Source organism: Macaca fascicularis, chromosome 9 (assembly GCF_037993035.2).
Source record: "Macaca fascicularis isolate 582-1 chromosome 9, T2T-MFA8v1.1".
Classification (NCBI taxonomy): Eukaryota; Metazoa; Chordata; class Mammalia; order Primates; family Cercopithecidae; genus Macaca; species Macaca fascicularis.
This window is the reverse complement of record NC_088383.1, coordinates 88962615-88974015: the sequence shown is the minus strand read 5'-3', so window position 1 is coordinate 88974015 and position 11401 is coordinate 88962615. Positions and strand designations below refer to the sequence as shown.

The 11401-nt window shown below is 35.1% G+C and overlaps 1 long non-coding RNA gene across 1 annotated transcript in view; it reads right to left on the bottom strand.

The window, feature by feature from the left end:
• Window positions 1-6781: 6781 nt before the first annotated feature.
• The window catches only part of LOC123566829 (uncharacterized), a 285988-nt gene continuing 281368 nt past the window's right edge, over window positions 6782-11401 (bottom strand). The window contains exon 4 of the long non-coding RNA XR_006689476.3: window positions 6782-9579. This is a non-coding gene — a long non-coding RNA (uncharacterized lncRNA). The remainder of the gene's footprint in view (window positions 9580-11401) is intronic.

Genomic DNA, 11401 nt, shown 5'->3' with positions numbered 1-11401 from the left:
TCAAATGAATTCAACCCCAAAATCTCCTCTCTGAGGTACATTATAGTCAAACTGTCAAAATTCAAAGCCAGGGAGGGAATTCTAAAACTAACAAGAGAAAAGCAGGAAGTCACATATAAAGTAATCTCCATAAGACTAACAACAGTTTTCTCAGCAGAAGCCTTATAGTTCAAGAGAAAATGGCATGATATATTTAAAATGCTAATAGACAAATCCTTCTATCAAGAATATTATGTTCAGCGATGCTATCCTTCAGAAACGAAGAAATAAAGCCTTCTTCAGATAAGCAATTATTGAGGGAATCTGAAAGCACTAGACCATCCATAAAAGAAATGCTTACAAGAATCCTACATATGGAAGTGAAAGAATGATAACTAAGATCATGAAAACCCACAAAAATATAAAACTCATTGACAGCAGATACATATATGAGAAAGAAAAGGGAAACAAATCTTATCACTACAGAAAACCAACAAACCACAGAGATAAATAAGGGAGAAAGAAAGGTGCAAAGGATATACAATACAACCAGAAAACAATAAACAAAATGATAGGAGTAGCAATTTTACTGATAATTTATTGAGAATAAAATTATAATTTTCAATGTAAACAGTTTAAATTCCCCAATTAAAACGTGTGTACTGGCTTAATGAATAAAAAAACAAGACCCTACTATATGCTGCCTACAACAAACTCACTTCACCTGTAAAGACATATAGATATACTAAAAGTGAAGAGATGAAAAAAGACATTCCATGAAAGTCAAAACTAAAAGCAAGCAGGAGTTGTTGTATTTGTATAAGACAAAAAAAGACTTAAAGTCAAAAACTGTAAAGAGAGCCAAAGAAGGTTATTATATAATGACAAAGGGATCCATTCATCAAAAGGATATAATACTTTTAAATATATATGCCTCCAACGCTGTAACACAGATATAAAAAACAAATATTATTAGATAGAAAAAGAGATACAGATACCAATTCAATAATAGTTGAGGACTTTAACAACCCACTCTCAGCATTTAACAGGTCATCTAAATGGAAAATCAACCAGAAACATTAAACTGAAGCTGAACTATAGACCAAATGGAACTAACAACATTTATAGATCATTTTATCCAGCATCCACAGAATACACATTCTTCTCTTCAGCAGATGAAATTTTCTCCAGAATAAGTCATATATTAGGCCATGAAACAAACTTAAACAACTTTTTTAAGTCAGAATTATTATATCAGACATCTTTTCAGGATACAGTGGAATAAAACTAAAAATTCGTAATAAGAGGAACTTTCAAGACTGTACAAATACATGTAAATTCAATAGCATGATCTTGAGTGAACAGAGGATTTTGAATGTTTCTGAAACAAAGAAATGATAAACATTTGAGGGGATGGACATGCTAATTGCCCTAATATAATCATAACATTGTGTATACATGTATCAAAATAGTACTTTGTTCCCATAATAGGTATGACTATTACGGTACTTTTACTATGTTTCAACTGAAAATAAAATTTAAAAAGGACAGAAATAAAGAGAGAAAGCTAGACACAGCTACACACAAGAGGACAGACAGCCATGTGAAGCCGGAGGCAGAGATGTGGAGTTATGACTCCACAAGCAAAGGAATACCAAGAATTGCTGGTAACCACTAGAAGCTGGAAAGGCAAGAAGGATTCCTTCCTAGAGCTTTTGGAGACAGCCTGGTCATGTCAGCACTGGGAATTCAGTTTTCTAGCATACAGGATTGAGAGAATAAATTTGTTATTTCAGTCCATCTAGTTTTTGGTAGTTTGTTATGACAACCCTAGAAAATTAATATAGCCATAGAAATACTTTTCTCTGTGGAAAACCTAGAGATTTAACATTCCATAGGAAAGTGTTTTGAACCACTGCCTTTGAGATTGATCTGCTGTGGCCCTTACACACCTTCAACACCTTTCAAAGCTAGATCAATATCTCCACACATACCTCTCCCTCCTCTGAACTCACTGCCCCATATCACTAAGCATTCACTCACTGCCTTGTAATATTCTTGAATTATTTTCTTTAAGTAAGTCTTATCTCTAGTGTGATGCTAGCTTATATTGCATAATGTAATGCTTGACTGAACTGCATATATATATACACACACACATATATAGATATATATGTCCATATATATACACATATATGTCCATATATATACATACACATAGAGAGAGAGAGAGCACCAAGCATTCATTATTATATCACATATATTATCAAGACATGTGATATGTGCTTAATATGCTTATATCACATATATTATGTGCTTATATACACATAGCACTTATGTTTCATATATATCTATATACCACATATGTTATTATATATGCAATAAGCACATAATAGATATGTAGATATAGATAGATGATAGATAGATAGATAGATAGATAGATAGATAGATAGATAGATCACAATCACGGCATTTTGCCCTACTCCCACACTCTTCTTGTTCTTTCCATTTTAAATACCTGTCTCTCTTCTTTTATTTCCCATCCTCCACCCATTCATTTCCACATGTGCAAATCATACTCATTTTTCACAGTCCAGTGGAATTGTCGCCTAAAAGCCCTCAGCATTCCAGTAAGAAATACACTTTTTTATCTATGGAGTCACACCACAGTTATTTCTTTTCTTGTTAGAGCACTTTTTATCTTGCTTACCTAAACTGGATCAAGAGATAATATTTGCTAATTTTTTGGAATTTTATTTTGCCCAGTGGAGGGTGCAGACTGGGGACAAAAGCAGATTCTCCTAGATTAGAAAGGAAATTTACAGACACGGTAGAAGAGAAAAATATTAAAAGTGAAGACCTGGCACTTATATAGCTAAAGAGAAAAACTTCAGAAAGAAGACAAATGGCTTACTAGAGGCTTTCTCATGTGCCACGTGAACGTCTTCTCCATCTCCTCAAGGAAACTTTAAAAAATTTACATTAATTGTCAATATCTTTGGAATTGTTTTGTGGTAAGAAGCAAGATGAATGCCACAAAAAGCAGATCTAACTTTAAGGTGGACAAGAACTAAAATGTAAAGCTACCAGCAGTGCTGAGATGACAGGTATTATTCTTGTTTGTTTCCTTTTTAAATTCTAAACTACTAGAGATAGGAGAGTTTCTGGAGGAACTTTGGATCCCTCACATTTCTGGCATGATCTTTTGCACATAATACAATAGCACACATTTGTTGAGTGCTTTCACGTGTTAGATACTATAAATGTAGTTTGTTTCTGCGACACATGAAACTTTCTAAAGAACCAAGACAATTTAAGTGAATCACCCAAGTTATACAGATGCTAAGTGGCAGAAACAGGATTTCAACCCATGCAATTTGACACCAAAGCTTATGCATTTAACCATCCAGCCACATTTAGGCCCTAGTATATAAGCAGTTGCTGAATGAATGAAATAAGTAATATTCAGCGCTTATTAAATACCTGTTGATGGGTTCATAGTTAGGATTCATTCCTGGCCTTTTGACGTAAAATCATAGAGAAAGACTAGGTATTCCCTTCCAGAATACTTTCATGGTAGAGATGGAATATTAGTCAGAAATCCCCAGAGATCCTTCTCAGGTCCTCGTATTTGTCTTCCCTGCTGGTATTTCTATTTTTAGCCTCAACAAATAGACCATTTGTGCACTCAGGTTGCCACAAACAAGAGGACATAACAAGCAGTTAAATTGTGTAATGATCTCATGCCTAGCATAAGCCAAAATTCTGAAGCAAATTCACAGGTTTCATGGATACTAGCAGAACCAGCCAAGTGAATAATTTGTCTATTTGATGCAAAGGCAGAATAGTAAGGGGTGAGCTGTACTGAGGTACCAGTGATTGGCATAAATTATCCTTCTTTTTTTTTTTTTCAGTTTTCAACGATTTGACTATTACTAAAAAACAGTCAGGGTATAATATATGCAGAGACAAAATAAGTCAATTCAAGAGTGTAATGACTCAATAAAGAAAGCAAAAAAAAAAAAAAAAGAAAGAAAGGGAAATTTTGGATTTGTTCTGCAAGACAAACATTAATTAAATGGGGAAAAAACAGTAGCTCTAAAAGTGAAGGTCTGTTGTTTTTCCTGATTGGACTATTTAGTCAGTACGGATATTATAAAGATAAAATGGAAAGACACACATTTTATCTGGACCTCATTTGGTAAGGTATACATAAAAGTGAAAAATACAGTCTGCTAACAAAATACTGGGTACATAAAGAAAAAATTTTAAAATCATGGAACCATAAATTAATAAAAATTGCCTTCAAAGAAAATTTAGCACTTATTCAACTCAATGTCTAGGTTTTATAGCTCTCAGTCTTCTGTTATATCTTTTCTACACTTGTACAAAATGAATGATGGCCAGGGACAGCGGCTCACACCTGTAATCCCAGAACTTTGGGAGACCGAGGTGGGTGGATCACTTGCGTCCAGGAGTTTGAGACCAGCCTGATCAATATTGTGAAACCCCATCTCTACTAAAAATACAAAAATTAGCCTGGCTTGGTGGCGGGTGCCTGTAATCCCAGCTACTCAGGACTCTGAGGCGGGGAGAATAGCTTGAACCTGGGAGGCAGAGGTTAAAGTGAGCCAAGATTGTGCCGCTTTTACTCCACTCCAGCCTGGGTGACAGAGCGAGACTCCATCTCAAAAAAAAAAAAAAAAGAAAGAAAGTAAAGAAAAGAAATGATTATCTTTTAAATGAATAGTTTTTATTCCACTGCTTTATGTCCAAGCTAGTAACAATTTCCATATCATGTTTTCCATAAATATTAGGGCCGTATTTTCAGAGATAAGGCTTTTTTTTAAAAAAATTATAAAAAGAACCACATAAGAAAAACTGGGAAATTGTATTAAATAATGACTGACATGGTATTTTGTTTTCACTTATGGAAAATAAGGTCATAAATTCCTGTTAAGAATTAACTTTTTCAAAATAATGCTATGGAGCAACAGTAACAACTAGTAATGTTCGAAGAATATCAGAAGTGTCTGACTTGAACCGTGAGGACCTTCCAGAGGAACCAGACTTTCAGGGCAATTCTGTTTACACAGAAAATTCTGCCTTACTCTGTAAAGAAACAGGAACTTTTTAGCCCCTAGTCATTCACACCTAAAGAACTGCTTAAATCTAGGAGAGATGTGAGCAGTCATTCCCTGGGATGAGAGGCAAGAGCATCTTGCTGGTTGCAGCACTGCATGAAATTATTGCCTGATCCTGGTCCTTATAATCTGACACAATCGGCTGAGACTAAACCTGCGTTTTATCTGTGTGTTGATACTGTAGCCTCCCACATGGATTGAACATTCAGACATTAACAGTCAATCTGCTACAAAAACCACATCTCTATTCATACCCTTTGTCCAGTGAAGATCCAAAGCAAACCCAAGATTACCAGATAGACGGCAATTTTCTCATATTCAATGATGTGGTTTAAATATCTCTCTAAGCATGCGGCTACTCACAAGGAGACCCATTGATCCAATGAAACAGTTATTACTTCAGCTGCACTGACAAGAGAACTACTCTGGATATCATTAAATAAGAAACAGCAACACTTCAGATCAGGTCAACAGACAAGCAGGACTTCTGAGTTGCCACAGTAAGTGTAAGACACCTGGTGCTTATTAAAATGCAGCTTCCTGGGCCCCAGTTCAAGACTGCTATCCTACAGTTTCTAAATAGCTTGCTCAAATTCATTTATAAATGTTTCATATTCATATCTCAATTTTAGAAAGGATAGAGGTTTTAAGGTAACTTGAGGGAGAGAAAGTCCTATGAATTAAACTAATTAAGTAAATATCCTGAGCAAAGTTAAATGATGTCTCCTAGCCTATCAGTTCAGCTGTATCTCAGTCATAGATATTAATTCATCTAAAAAAAAAAAAGGATACCCTGGCCAGGTGTGGTGGCTCATGCCTGTAATCCCAGCACTTTTGGAGGCCAAAACAGGTGGATCACTTGAGGTCAGGAGCTCGAAACCAGTCTAGCCAAGATAGTGAAACCCTATCTCTACTAAAAATACAAACATCAGCCAGGTGTGGTTGTGCGTGCCTGTAGTCCCAGCTACTTGGGAGGCTGAGGCAGAAGAATCCCTTGAACCCGGGAAGCGGAGGTTGCACTGAGGTGAGATCGTGCCACTACATTCCAGCTTGGGTGACAGAGAAAAACTCTGTCTCAACAAACAAACAAACAAAACAAAACAAAACAAAAAACGCATGCCCTAAAGAAAGTGGCATGTTTAAAAGGGAAGTCAAAATAAGTGCTATAAGAATAATTTTCAAAAAGGTTAAACACGACTCTCATACAAATAAAAACTTAGCAGATGTCAAAGATTTATAAAACTTACTAATGAGAGAACAAGTAGGATAGTATAGTATCCGGGTACAAAGAAGAATTTGAGACAATGAATATTTATTCTCAATGAAAAAGTTAATGTTAAAATATTATTACAAAGTTGTTACAAAACTTGTAATATCATTTAGGACAATAAAACTGTAATCTCCTGGGTTATCTTTTTACTGCACAGAAATCAGTTTTATCTGAACTGCACAAAAATCTACAAGTTAACATATAGCTTCACAGAGCCTTTTTATCAATAGGAAATAAGTCAAACAAAGGTACACACACACACCTCTAGAATCTAATAATTCCTGTATGGATATTTTACATATTTTAGTACATTTTTAAAATCTGAAGTCATTTTTGCCCTTGTATTAGTTTATTCTCACACTGCTATAAAGAACTACCTGAGACTGGGTAATTTATGAAGAAAAGATGTTTAATTGACTCACAGTTCCACAGGCCATACAGGAGGCACAGCTGGGGAGGCCTTGGAAAATTTACAATCATGGCGAAAGGCAAAGGAGAAGGAAGCATGTCTTCATATGGCCAGCAGGGGTGAGAAAGAATAAAGGGGGAAGTGCCGCACACTTTTAAAAACCAGATCTCGAGAGAACTCAGTCAATATCACAAGAACAGCAAGGGGGATGTCTGTCCTCATGATCCAATCACTTCTCCAACGTTCAGGATTATAATTCAACGTGAGATTTGGGTGGGGAAACGGAGCCAAACGATATTAGCCATTATTTCCAATTTTGACATTTTTTTTCTTAATAATGCCCAGCAATTAACCTGAACTAGATACTGAACCTGGGGATATGAAATATTTGGTCATCAGATTTTCTTCAGTGGATTAGAAACATTTTTTCAGACTTTACCATACCCTCAGCAAAATATCTCTCAAAAATATCTGTCTATATCTGTTCTCCTTTTCTTGACATCTAATACTAATTATGGGTAAAGTATGGCATTTGTCCAATATTTAACCTATTTCTCAGTTCCCTGTTTTGTAAAATTGAGAAAAAAAGAATACCTCTTTGGATGACTGTAAGATTAAATAAAATACACATGTAAAGGACTTATAATGTGCCTGATATATAGTTTTCAATATTTGTTGGTTCCGATTATTATTTTATATTATTATTGTTAGGATACTATTATTCAATCACAGCGTGGGATCAAGTCACACAAATTCAGAGTGCTCTTTGCACTGGCAGAGCAATATATTCAGAGAGTTTCCTGGAACATCAATTTCCTCTTATTAATTTGCTGATTCTCTTTTGATTCTTGAATGCTATGTCCCATAAACAGCCCATCTGGAGAACTGCTGACCACAGAGAGGACACCTTTACTATCAGTCTGGACCCATCATGCTGTGTACTCGTGTTTTCTCACTTGCCAGGTGTCACCTTACAATTTCTGTTATTCCTGCTTACTCTTCCCTATTTTTTTTAAATAAGCCTTTGTGTTTGATTTTGAGGCGCTTGCAGATTTCTGGGATCAGAGAGCTCTCCCTACTTGCAGTAGTGTTTGAGTAAAGTCTCTCCTCATCTAAGTCCAGATTTTTATTGAATCCAGTATAGACTGTTATCTTATTATTTTCCTAGGCATATTCTTAATTAGATTGCATTCTCCAATGAATGCAATGAAGTAAATAATTGGCCAAATTAAACTCACTATTTCCCTTAATAAGTACCTGTTTATCTATCTTTTACCACCATCCTAAGATCCTAATAGTTTCTTCTTAAATCACAAAATTACTCTACAGTTTACTTTAAAGACATTGCACAGGACAAACTAACACCTTGAAACACCAGATTCCTTTCCTTTATGTAACTCCCTGAGCTTATACCACACATGGTGCAGTAGGATACATTTGTGCTTACTCTCTCTCTCTCTCAGGAAAATATGATGTTAATATTTCTTGAGCTCTGTTTCTCTATAACAATTTTTCTTCTTCCCTTTGAATTTTCTAGGTAGTTGGGAGCATGCCTAGGCCTCTTGGATTAGGGTATTCATTCATCAAACATTTACCCTGTTTGATAGGAACTGTAAATACTGTGATAAACAATGCAGGCCCTTGCATGGATATACAGAATTACAGAGAGCCCTGTGGTTTTCTGTATTATTCTAGTCTCCCTGGTATTCCTCTCTCTTTTAAAGTAACTACTATTGTACATTTTAAAGAAAATTATTAAGCTACTTCATAGACGTAACCCCAAGTAGTTCTTTTTGTCACTTCTCTTAAATTCACTTTTTCACCAACTGCCAAAACCAAATTTTTCTTAAGTTCGTATCTTTTAGTCATAAATGTAATATTGCCATGATTATTATTTAGGATTCCCAGGGATGCAAGAATCTAACAAAAAAGAAACTAACACAAAAGATAAACTGTTGTCTCACATATAGATTCAGTTAAAGCACAATCCAGGTGCTCAGATGTCATTAGGCATCTGTCTTCAAGTCTGCTCTGATTTCCTCTCTAACACCTTTTTTCTAAGACAAATCTCCCCACAATGAGATAAGAACAAAATAACTTCAAACACATATTCTGTAACTTGAGAAAATTTAGCTTTTCAGGTGTTCATTTTTTCAACTAAAGTTCTGAGATTGTCTGAGTCATGCATTTGCTGACAAGCTGTGATGCTTTCGTTAGCAAAGTCTGAATCATATGCTATTTTAGAGTCGGGGTGAGTGGGTTGTCATTAGCTATGCCAGAGCCATATAGAATAAGAGTGGGAAAGAGTGGGTTTCCATAGAAAAATATGTGTTGCTGTTACCAGAAGAAAGGCGGACAAGTTACCACCAAAACATGGGTATACCTAGTGGGTGCAAAGGGCCAAGAAGAGCCCAGAAGTGGGGGTTGCATGTTACTTTTGCCATGGCAGTACAGACAGGGATGGTTATGCCACTTCAAAGGGAGAGGCAATAATAATGGGTGAACTTCTGTTTTTCTTCCAGGCCAACATAAGTGTTTACACAAATATGGGTAACAGTGTCATCATCCAATGTAACAATATAAGAAAATTTCAGAAAACATAACCTTCATACAGACGTCTTGAGTGATTAGGATATTGTCTTCACAACAGCTTTAATCCACAGTGATTTTTGTCGAGTTAGAAAGATAAAGACCACCCTTCCCCTTCTTACCACTTGCGTTGCTCTTGTTTATTCACTCCCAGAGTAATTTTCACTCCAAGGAACACTATTTAGGCCCTGTAGGGAACACAGAGAAGACTCTAATATGGCTCAGATACAGATCTACATATATGTATGTGTGTGCATGTGTGTGTATACAGACATAGCTCTCTGTCTCCAAGGAGCCAACAACTCACTATAAGAGATTAAATGGTAACGGTTCTACAAAAGCTATAAATCAGTTTCCAAATGAACCCAAAAGTGGAAATCAGGAAAGACTGTATGAAATAATTAATATTTGGAGACTGTGTAAAATTTTGAGACATAAAATTGAGTTAGTATAAGCAAAGGCAGAAAGATAAAGGCTGAATGTGTCTGCAGAACATAGAGCAAAGAAATGAATTTTGTTGGCCCAAAAGTTACATGTAGAACACTATTGAAGATAATTCTGGAAAAGTAGTCTAGGATCAAATTTTTTAAGACCCTCAATGGGATACTAAAATGACTGACCTGAATTCTGTGGAAAATGAGGAAATGCCAAATATTTTCAAGTAGATCACATGATGAAGGCAACATTTTAGAAACATTAATCTAAAACAATGGGTTCAGTGCTAAGGTGAGAACTAGAATTTGAGAAACCAATTAACAGTTTACTAGAGTACCTGAGGCTAGAGGTAATGGGAAACCAGAATAGACTGGTGACAGAAGAAATAAAAAGGAAAAGACAATACTAGAAACATTAGAGAAAAATTCAAAGATTAGGAACTCTTTCCATTTTTCTTAGGCAAACATATTGAATAAGAATGGTCTATTTGGGATATCCCTTTTGGATTTCCCACTCCTTACTTCACTGAAGTTTTGTCTTTATCCCTACCCCTAACCATTATTGGAAACAATTCTGTCCAAAATTTCCAATTCCTGTCTCACTGCTCAATCCAATGAAAACATCTATGGTTACTTTCTGGCTCTTTCTGATGCTTCAGACTCTCTGCTCTCTCTAACAACATTCATGACACCATATGCTCATCATTCTTATGTTTCTCTGAAGGATATTTCAATTCAATCACTTTTATACATGCTTTCTGCTTATGTCTTAGATGGCAGGATGACCTTACACAACTGTTGTCTGTTTGTTGTTATTATTTGTTTAATTCACTTTAATTATTTAAATAATTATAGGTTGCCAACTCTCCAATCTATATTTGTCTGTATTCTGAACACTTTTTAAGGTCTACATTCATAAATAACACTCCTAAACATATGCATTGGCTTTCCACTAATACTTCATAATTAACAAGTCCAAAACTGAAAAAACTTCAAATTGCTATAAACTAGGTTTTTCTAATTTTAATCTAATCTCAATGAATAAAATTATCATACACTTTGTTACACAAGTCAGAATATGAAATTATCTTTGATTTATTCCTTTATCTTAAATGAAATAAAAGACTAAGACATGTTAATTTTATGTCCTAAACATTTCCCCAGAATAACCATTTCCATCATGTTTTACCTGGTAATTGCATAATTTAATAATTGGTACCCCAGAATCTTTTCTCAGTCAAATTAAATTTGTCCTTTACATAAAGCAAAGTGACCAATGTAAAATTTGGATCTGTTCACAACATCCCTTTCTTTAAATGCTTCAAAGACTCATTATTCCCTTCAGAATAAAATCCAAGGCCCTTAGAAGAACATATAACATCCTTAATGAAGTGATTACTTCTCTATACTCATGCCCAAGACTCATGACACACGGCTTAAATTGAACCAAGGAATTAAAAAGTAAGTGCAGTTCTTAAAGTTCATGTGCTTATTATTAAAATACTACTATAGTATGCAACTACACAAATTGATCACTTATTTTTCTGTCTATATTATTTAAATATATAAAACTGTT